General features: G+C 45.0%; 1 long non-coding RNA gene across 1 annotated transcript in view; it reads right to left on the reverse strand.

Annotated features, from left to right (window-relative positions):
• Positions 1-9,264: 9,264 nt before the first annotated feature.
• The window catches only part of LOC115252043 (uncharacterized), a 6,718-nt gene continuing 5,982 nt past the window's right edge, over positions 9,265-10,000 (reverse strand). Inside the window, exon 4 of the long non-coding RNA XR_003890487.1 lies at positions 9,265-10,000. This exon is cut by the window's right edge and continues 472 nt beyond it. This is a non-coding gene — a long non-coding RNA (uncharacterized lncRNA).

Below are 10,000 nucleotides of genomic sequence, written 5' to 3' on the forward strand. Positions count from 1 at the left end.
GAAAGGGCACGCCATGTCGATATGGGAGGAGGAGTGGTCTTCTGTCTCCCACCAGCACGGTGAAGATGAACAAACTCCGGCTTGTAAGGGCTTAATCTAACTTCTTCAACTGTTGGCACGACATCCTGATTAGCAGACCTAACAAAATGTTGTTTCTTTTTGTGGAATTTGCTTCACCTGAAGGAAACAAACTGGTGTCTATGAGAGTCTCAGACGAAGTCTCAGATGAGTCGAAATGCTGTCTCGTTTCCCCGAGGTTGAATAAGTGATATAATCTGTTCTGGAGGATTTGAAAACTCTGCTGCAGCTATCAGCTGGACATGTTTTTGTCTCACATTCACCTGACAACCAGCTTCAGCCAGCAGAATTTACCTCACATCTACCCGGCTTTTTGTCCTGAACCATAATCCAGCTGTTCTGGAGGCAATTCATCATGAATGAAATGATTGTTAACATCTTAGCTGGCAGCAATGTTGATGGCAATCGATATGATCTTTACTGCTGGCACAGATTAATTCAGGTCACTCAGGTTCTGGGTCTGTGTTTTCTGGCTTGTGGGTTGGGACAGTGTTGACAAACATTTGACTCATTTTGAAAAGCTAAAACTATTAGCTTTAGAACGATTACTTACTTCGTGTACGGATCATTGCAGCGTCCACATTTGTTGACCACTCAGCCAACAGGGTCGATTTTTTTAAGCAGACTATATGTTGCACACTTTATATACCACATATATGTTTTGAATCAAACAACTGGCTGTTGCTTTGATGCCGATCTGCTCTTTTATGAGGACAGTGATTCTGTACAGTAGGTCAGGTTGGCTGACCTGTCCCCCTGCCCCCCTCCGAGACTCTTTCAGGCTCCCAGCAGCAACCTGACACCTGCTCTGACCACCAGCCGTCAGCTTCCATAAGCTATACATCACACGTGTGCACACACACAGAACTCACACACATACATGTGTTGACATGTCTATGTGCCATCAACAACAGACAATTCAGACTGATGTTCTGATGGTTTTGTTATTATCGCACTGCTGTGCACAGGTGTGTTAAAGCCTTTCTGCACCTATAGCTGATCTTGATTTGGAGTTTGTGAAATTGGATTTTTGTGTATGATGCCACAAGCTTATCGTTTATTTGTCCACCCACTGGCACCAGTAATTCAAATATTACAACAAATATAACCACCAAACGACATCCGTAAGTGTGGCCCGTTCCCCAAATGTACCTCAGGCCACCAAGAGCAATGCCAATAAGAAGAAGAAGCTAAGCAGCGAACGTGCTGTTCATTTTTAGCACGTCACCATGCAATAAGTCTGTTCCCATACTTATAGTAAACACGACTGCTGTGGCACCACTGCGCCAGGTGCTTCATTATTTTGACGTTAATGTAAAATTTATGGTTTGACGCAAAACCCGCTCAACAAACTCCACGAACAGTCCAGGAAGTGAAAACAGTGGGCAAGATGTCACCGTGTGCTAATTGTGTTTTTAACTCCACTTTCCCGTGGTGGAGGCGGCGTGGAGCAGCGAGTCTTCATGCTGATGGTCTTCTAGCGGGTCCATATATGAAGTACCTTGTTAAGCTAAGGTGGTCGATATCGTCAACGGTGTTTGTGTGTCCTCATTAGCTGCAGGATGTCCCTCAGTAGGAGAGGGGAGGTAAGGAGGCCCTCATCGATGATGAGGTTGCACATGTGCGCACGAACGTTGGTGTGTGTGAACCATCAAATTGATCGATCCCACTCATAATCTCCCATGACCCCCCCAGGCAGCATGAATTACACCAGTGGGCAGTGTGTTCCGAGTGTGTATGTGATTGCGAGGCTGAGAGAATAGGGGGTGGGGGTCTTTATAATTAAGGCAGATGGAGATAGAATCTGAGGGACCTGCACGCAGGGGAAGCTGAGTGAGAGCAAGTGGATTAACTGGGGAGAAAGAAGAGGCGTGAACAACAAAGTGAGTTCCTTCAGTTTGCTCGCTTCTTCATTCCGCTTTACAAAACAAGCCTCCTCCTCCGCCCACGCCGATCTCAATTCCATTCTCCAACATCCTTTTACAAAAGCCACTTGACACGAGACGCGCGGCTGTAGACAGGCATGCAGGGAAGGAGAACAGTTCAGCGTTGTTTTTGACCGTGAACTTGAGGACAAAGTGATATTTTGTGCAAGCCAGCATGAAGGTGCAGACAAAGTGACATGTTTCACCTTGCAATCATGGTATTGATGGACTGCTGCCTTTCAGACTCCGTTTTTTTAAAGCCATACTTTAATCACGCAGCTTTGGTTTGCATTGTGCAAATTGTTTCAGTTGTTCTTTCTGCCCATCGAACACACCCACACGGCGAGTTCCCCCACAGAATTTAAGAAGTTTTTCTGATCGCTGCTAAAATACTGACATTTGTGTTCCCACATGAAGCTCTTCAGGAGGCAAAGATGGATGCAGGAACGTGGATTTCGGATTCAATCTTGGGATGGATGGTTCTATAATAGACTAAGAAAGGGAGCTGTGAAAGAAGAAATATTTATATTAAAGAGCTATGGTTTGGGCACATGGTCAAGATGTTCTAAAGCAGGGTCTTCTCCTTGAGTATTTCAACCCTAACGGAAAAGAGGTTGGATGTATATCAACGTTGTCACGTAAATCAGCTCATTCATCACGGGAGGTGACCTTAACCTCGGTGACAGCCAGGTCACCACAGTGGGTTTAAATACCTACATAAGTTTATTTTCTCTTGTCTGGAACCACTAATTGCTGCATTTCTATGCTGAATATGTCAAAAGGTGCACAAAAGAAACGGAACGTTATTGGTCCGTAAAAGAATATCCTCAGGTATAGGATTACACTGTCTGAAGATTATTATTGATTTGCACATGGAGCTGTCAGTCTCTCAGAGCTGTGTTGACTGACAGAGGAGGGGGTTGGGTGGCCCGCAAGCAAGCAGAGGGAACCACTCTCCTGGATGGACCTGGAAGATGGAGAGAGATTGAGGGAAGGATAACAGGGATAAGGGTAATTGATGATTGTTTCAGCAATGGAGGAGGGAGAAAGAGAGAGAGAGCGAGAGAGAGGCTGATGAAGGGAAAAGGTAAGTGATGAGATGGACAATTGTTCTCTCTCGCCAGTCTGTGGCCAGAAACATCCAGCAATAGAAATGTAATGGTGTAATCGGGTTTGAGGTGAATTGCAGGAAAGTGATCCTGTTTTTGTAAAGGAAAACCTCTTTGCGTTATTTCAACGTTGTGCTGCCTCGTTCAGTCACGAACTGTTCATCACAGAGCAAAATCATACAGAATTTCATACAGGAGCGAAGAGAATTTTTGTTTTTCTCTAGAATGGTAGAAATCTTAGCAAAGCAGATGGGCATCATGTTCAGAACTTACCCTGAAATGCTTTTTCCTCAGGACAACTTGAGCACAAGCATTGATAGCTAAGTTTGTAGCTACGAACATTGTCGCTAGCACAACCCAGTTAAAGCAGCGACTGAAGACCCTCCACCAGCATCCCTGCTGAAGTCTCCCACCAGATGATGGAGGGTCTACCTTTGATTTCTCTGCGTCACAATTAACTCTTTGTTATTTGATGCGTGTCATACGCAGCAATGAGGATGTCTCCGCAGCTGGGGTGGGTGATGGCGGAGGGAGACAGGACTGCAGATATTGCTGATCTTCATCAGCAGAGGTTGCAATTACACCCTGAAAGAAGTAATGTCTAGAAAAAGGCGCTGACCCGCACACATTTCAAAGAACACTGAAAACTTTTAACCAGGTGTGTTTGCTGGTGCCAGACAGAATTGTTGCTTCATCCCAGCACACAAGACAACCTAATTGGATTTCCGTGCACTAAAATGTCTGGTCCTCTAAAAGGAAAAGCCAGTTATGTGCTCCTGTATTGGTGCATATTCTATAGCTAGCATATATTTACATCCCAAACATTCAGCTAATGCGCTTCAGGAGGACAGAGGAAAAGGAGACGGATGAGAAGCAACACCTGGAGAGTCTGCCTGTGTGTAAATCTTGTTTGTGTGATGCCTGCAGCACAGTCTGAGCAACATTCAGACACAAGCACTTTAATCAACCATCATCTACTGATGGACCCTAACACACACTTGCAACAACTCTCCACACACACACACGGTCATTCATACCTGCCACGGCTCACACACAGTCTTATTATGTCTCTTTTCCCCAGAACACACACATGTGCACACACACACACACACTAATTCGCTGGGAGTGCAGACGCAGGCAGAAACAGTCACTCAGATATTATTAAACGTTGCACTTTAGAAAGCCAGATGATTCACGTTTTTATTTGAGGAACCATAAAACAATAAAAGCTGATCTGGGCACTGCTGCAGCTTCCTGTTGCAGAATGAAAGGGAGGCTAATAAATGACGCCGCTGATCTCTGCTCACATTTTATTCTTTGCCATTTAAAATTAGCCACACACATTTAGTGAGACCCAGTGGGGGAAAAGGCTGACGAGTCGTAGTGGACGCACGCGCACAAATCGGAGGGTTTCACCGTAGAAATGTGGTAAAACGGAATGCTGAGCTGGATTTTTTTACACTGTTGCTGTTTAAAGTTCAAGTCTTTCTTCCTCTGACCTCCGTTAAGCATCCTCCGACCACTGACTCCACCCACATGGCGGATATCAATGGCTTTTTCACACTGCCGCAAGCTTTTGTGTAACCCTGTAAAAACAGCTGCAGGCTGTTGTGGCGTGTAAAGTTGAAGGTGTTGCATACGTATCAAACTTAAAGAAACAGAAAATGATTCAGCCTAAAGGCACCCGCATGCTTCAAACTTTAAGATCATTAAATATTGAAAATTCTTGCGCTCATTTATTATATCTGACTCACGACAAATGTTTAAAAACCAAAAAAATGCAAACTTCAGGCAGGCTGGTGTCTGTCTGCCTTACGTCAATTAAATTATGCTGACTATTTATGCTCGGAAACCCAATAATCAGGTCTATGGCTTCATTTTGGGCTCCAAAGTTAGAAATTCTCTCCATTAAAACTGTAGGTTGCTTGTGAGGCTCTGAAAGGACATGACTAAAATGTCTTCCACAATAGAGGCAGCTCACATCGGGCAGCCCCAACCTGAAGCTAGACCAATAGAACCAAGTGGAATCTACCCCACCTGTAGTTCTTTTAGCCAAGGTTTAGAATATATTCACCCCATAATGGGGAAAAAGGAGGAGTTCCATGTCCAGTGTGAAGAGCATCCTGAAGAACATTTAAAAAGTCTTTCACTGGTAATCTTCCTTCTCTTCTTTTATCTGAGCATTCATTTATGGCAAAAGAACCAGCCGTGGACGAGAAACACAGACCCAACTAGTTCCACAGATGAGCTGGTGGAAGGATCCACAGAACACTCTCTATAGTGTTCACCTTGGCAGGTCAGAGACACACTAGGAGAAGAACCAAGAATGCTGTACCTCCATTAGTCGTCGGCTCTTTTATTTGCCACTCTTGCACTCGAATTCCAACTCTGAAGATGATGTTGCTTGTTTACTAAAAAGCATCTGCGATTCACCTTTAATATGAGTTGTTTGTGCCGTGAAGCCATTTTGACTCATCCAGCGCACATTATCTACAGGCAGCTGTGTCTGTCTGCCACACCTCAAGGTGTCAGTGGCAAGCACACGCACACACACACACACAGACACACACCCTAAACATCACTACCCCCTGACACCCAGCAACGTGTCCCTCGTCTCCTTGTCAAACATCCAATGGTCCTGCCTCACTCTGTCCCCTTAACCTGCCACTTCACCAGCAGCTCCTCTTTCCCCTGTCTGTGTGTGCTGATAAACATGTCTCTGCGCTCACCCTTGGACGTGCACACGCATGACAGCGCACAAACACACACAATTCCCTCTACCCTCTGAAATATGGCTGTGTCTTGCCGCTCTGTATATCTTGACTCCTCACTTCAGGAGGAAACCTTGGCGGAGGCTGATGGAAGAAGCGCCGCCACAAACAGGCCAGAGAAATGGCGCCCTAATAGGTCAGCGAGGGGAATACTAAACGACATTGCTGCTGTGCACATGTGTAGCTGAAGGGAATGTTGCGATATCCTGCAAAAGGTTGTATTTGTTTTGAGAACGTAATGAAACAAATCAAATAAGGAGCGAGTAACCAGTTAAAGTGCTGTATCATTAATGGTTTCCTGTCTGTCTCGGAGGTAATTTAACCCTTCATGGCTAACAGTAACCTCTTTAATAGCATGATGCATAGTGATCATCAATATAGTATTTAGAATTTTGTTTCCGAATTCAGTTGAACCACAAGCAACACAAAAATATAAATTCACCAGTGAACATATGTCCTTCTGTCCTCACACTGTTCCACATTTAGCACCTCAGCACAGCTCATTTCTTTAAAAGTTGATTTGCTGCATTACTGGTGGCAAATCTCACTCCCTAACATACAGGAGAAAGAGCAGAGAGATTCAGAGGAAGGGATGATGTGCCATCTTGTTAAAAAAAAAAGAAATGGTTGTTCAGAGCCCATCATTTTGAGGATTGCAGGACTTGTGTGTGTGTCTTCGCACCAAAGCAGATTGGTCTAGAAGCATCTCCTAAGGCGGCTGGTGGTGTTGGAAGTGCGCTGTGTTGACATTTACTGTCGGAGTGTTACCACGGCTTCATTCCTCCATTCTGGGTCACCAGCAACACATTAAAAAATGGCTGATCCGTTTTCGAAGCGCAGGATTGACTTTTCATTCCACGTATGCGCTGTCCTCTCATTAGTGCCCGCTCAGACTGCTGGACCTTTGTTGGAGAGCACTTGACAGGTCACTGAGTGTTAACATCTAATGAGAGAGCATTGCACAGTAATCTTCCGTGTGTCACCGAGGCTCTGCAGTAGCGTGGCGATGACTGGAGGATGATTGTGGAGGATTATGTAGAAAATGGACCCACTCAGGTGAAGGCCCCTCCAATCTCCAGCTCTCTGCTCCGCGCGGACCTCTGCTTTGTTTCCTGATGAAATCAATTATCAGTTTCCTCCGTGCGATCGCGGACCTGTCGCGCGCGTCTGTAAAGGATCCGAGCAAACAAAATCACGGCGCAATAAATTATTCCATTTGGAGGAGGCGAGAGTGACAGGCGGCTACTTGGGATGTGTTTAATGAATGCAGGCGCTCACAATGCTCACAGGCTGGGGCTGTCAGGATATTGAACTGCTGAGGCCTCGGAAACCTCCCGTGGCTGCTGCACAAACAGGATGCACCAATCAGCCCTGGGCAATTCTCGACGTGTGATTTTGCATTTAATTGTGTCTGTAAGCACAAATGCGCTCTTGCTCACGTGCGCGATCATCTCATGCGCTGTATCATACGCTTTACAAGGAATAATTAGTGAATCTGAAATTATCAGTTCTAATCTTCTTTATGTTCACTCAATGAATTATTCTTTACCGGTTGTTCCCCCTGCTGTTGCAGCCTGAGATTGCTAGAGGGAGCCCTCATCCAGTTAGACCCACCCACTCAGTGTGGGGCCCCCCTCATCCCTTCCGCTGAGCCTTCAGGCAGCCAGCAGGGCCACTGGGCCAAGGCCAGTCCAGCCCTTCAGCCACAGAGATGGGTTGAAATGCCCCAAGGGAACAAAAAGGAACCTGCCAGGGCTTGAGCTGTGGTCAGCCACAGGGTGGGACAAAGAGCGGGGAAACTGAATGCAATCTGAACCTGTCAGTCACACCACGCACGCAGTTGGAAGAAATGTTAAAAGTAGAGGAAAAAGAAAATATAGAGAGGATTACCGGGGTTAGTCAGACAAAGATAGAGAGCCAGGCAGAGGTCCAGAAAGCTGAAAAGATCCATCAATACAGTAGGAAAGATTCAGGCCTGGATAGATTTTGGACTGGTAGAGTAGGAAAAAAAGACCCCGACACTTTGCAGATTGGGTGTTTAGTGTAAAATCCCAAGGTCTAACGCAGGGCTGCAGCCTGAGTGCTGCAAAGCCATTCTCTGAATTCTGTTCTTTAAATGGGGAAAAATATTGATCTGGCTCAGCTGGCCCTGTAGCGCTGCGTGCATGTGTGTGTGTGTGTGTGTGTGTGTGTGTGTGTGTGTCTATGTCTGTGTGAGGGGCTTTGTCTTTTAGGACCCAGTGGGGGTGGCAGTTGAGCGTTACCATGGATACGGCCCCAGCCCCCCCACCCCACCAACCACTATATATCACCCGCGCACATATATACACAAGTATGTATATAGCTGTATGCACTGCCTCAATCATGTAGGTATAATGCACACACAAACATACCCACAAGTGCACAATCACGCACGTGCACACACAAACACACACAGTTTCTAAGGTCGCTTGTGAAAGGGTGTAAAAATTTCTAAGGGCATTTTGTCACAAATTTTGCGCGTACAGATAAGGACTGGACCCCAGGGCTACACACACATGCACACACACACATACACACACACACACGCGCGCACGTGAGCCAGGGAAACAAAAAATCATGGCGGAAAAACTGCAGAACACTAATGTGCAACACAGACTCATCGCTCATCATTTCCCTTCAATTTACGCTCTTTGTCTCTCCCACCCTCAACACGCTCGACTTTTTTCTGTCCCTCCCCTCGCTCACACACGTGTGCGTCCACATCCTGTGCTTTTCCTGTCCTCTTACCCGTATATGAGCACTCGTGCCAGCTACAGAACCACAGTAGGTTTGTTCTTACCAATGCAAATTAGAGCTGCCATGCAGCCATACGCGCCCATCAGCACAGCCACAGTCACACATACGCGCCGAAAACACACCTGTCTTCTGGGAATGAGACATGAGGGGAGGAGATCACGGTGGTTTACTCCCAGGTAACTGATATAAATACCTCTCATTACAATGGTGACAGGGCTTTCTTTTCTCCTTTGCTAAAATGGTGTTAAGGAAACACAGAGATAGTGACCACAGAATACACACACAAAAGTTTCACCTGCAGATAAATAAAATGGAAAATACAGTTATAAAATAATCATGTATTGCAGCAATGCATTCAAGACCTCACAAACACACATAAGCATATGATTATGGAGTGTATGGTTCTTTTCCCCTAACCGATGGTAGCGACGATGTGGATAATGATAGATTGTGAAGGGTTTCATAGGCAGAGGCAGGAAGCTGCAGTACTAGCCAGCACGGGGGGAATCGATATGCCCAGGGTCAGTTACAATATTTAGGGTCACATGACTCCAGGACCAAAATAAATCAGGATGTGAAATATTGTTGGGGTAGCTGCCGGGATGAGCCTGAAAAGAGGAGGAGGAGAGGATTGAAATGAGAGGAGAACAGAGAATTATGGGAAGAGGAAAAAAGAGTAATATCCAGTTCAGTGTGTGAGTTAGGTTAAAGTTTGTCTGAGAAGCTCTGAGAATGTGGAAGTAGCATATTTTACCATCAATACAAAATCGGATATGCAAAAACATCATTTCCAAATGTGTTTGTATTCAAATCTTGTGCATTTTAAAAGGTTTTTAGTTTCTTGGTGTGCACCAAAAGAACTAACCAGCATTGCGATGTTTTTTCCCCAGCAGCTGCATTTATCTGTGATACAAGGTCTTCTGGTTTTTATCCAATCAGTTTCTTTGGTTACCACAGAAACTACAGGAAAGGTTGTGCTAATGTTAACAATCTGTTCAGGATTCACAGCCTAATAACAAAGAATTGCATATAATTGTTCCAAACTGATAAACTAAGATTGAGGTAAATTAAACGTTTCAAGGTTCCACCCGTCTCCATGAGACCTTTTTGATCAGTTCAAAAGGAACCATTCCAGCAGTGGTCTAAAGTTCATCACACATTAATATCTGATAGGAATCACAAACATGTTTATGTGAATCAACACGGTGGTAATGCTTCCAGAACTGAGTCAACAATTTAAAGACATTTTCTTAGCTTAAATATCAAAACTTAAAAGAAGATCAAGCAGGTAAACTGTGATATTGTTCTAGGACATTTTGAACAGGTCCTGTTGTTTTTT

The sequence above is a fragment of the Takifugu rubripes genome, chromosome 13, assembly GCF_901000725.2.
Source record: "Takifugu rubripes chromosome 13, fTakRub1.2, whole genome shotgun sequence".
In the NCBI taxonomy this organism is placed as follows: Eukaryota; Metazoa; Chordata; class Actinopteri; order Tetraodontiformes; family Tetraodontidae; genus Takifugu; species Takifugu rubripes.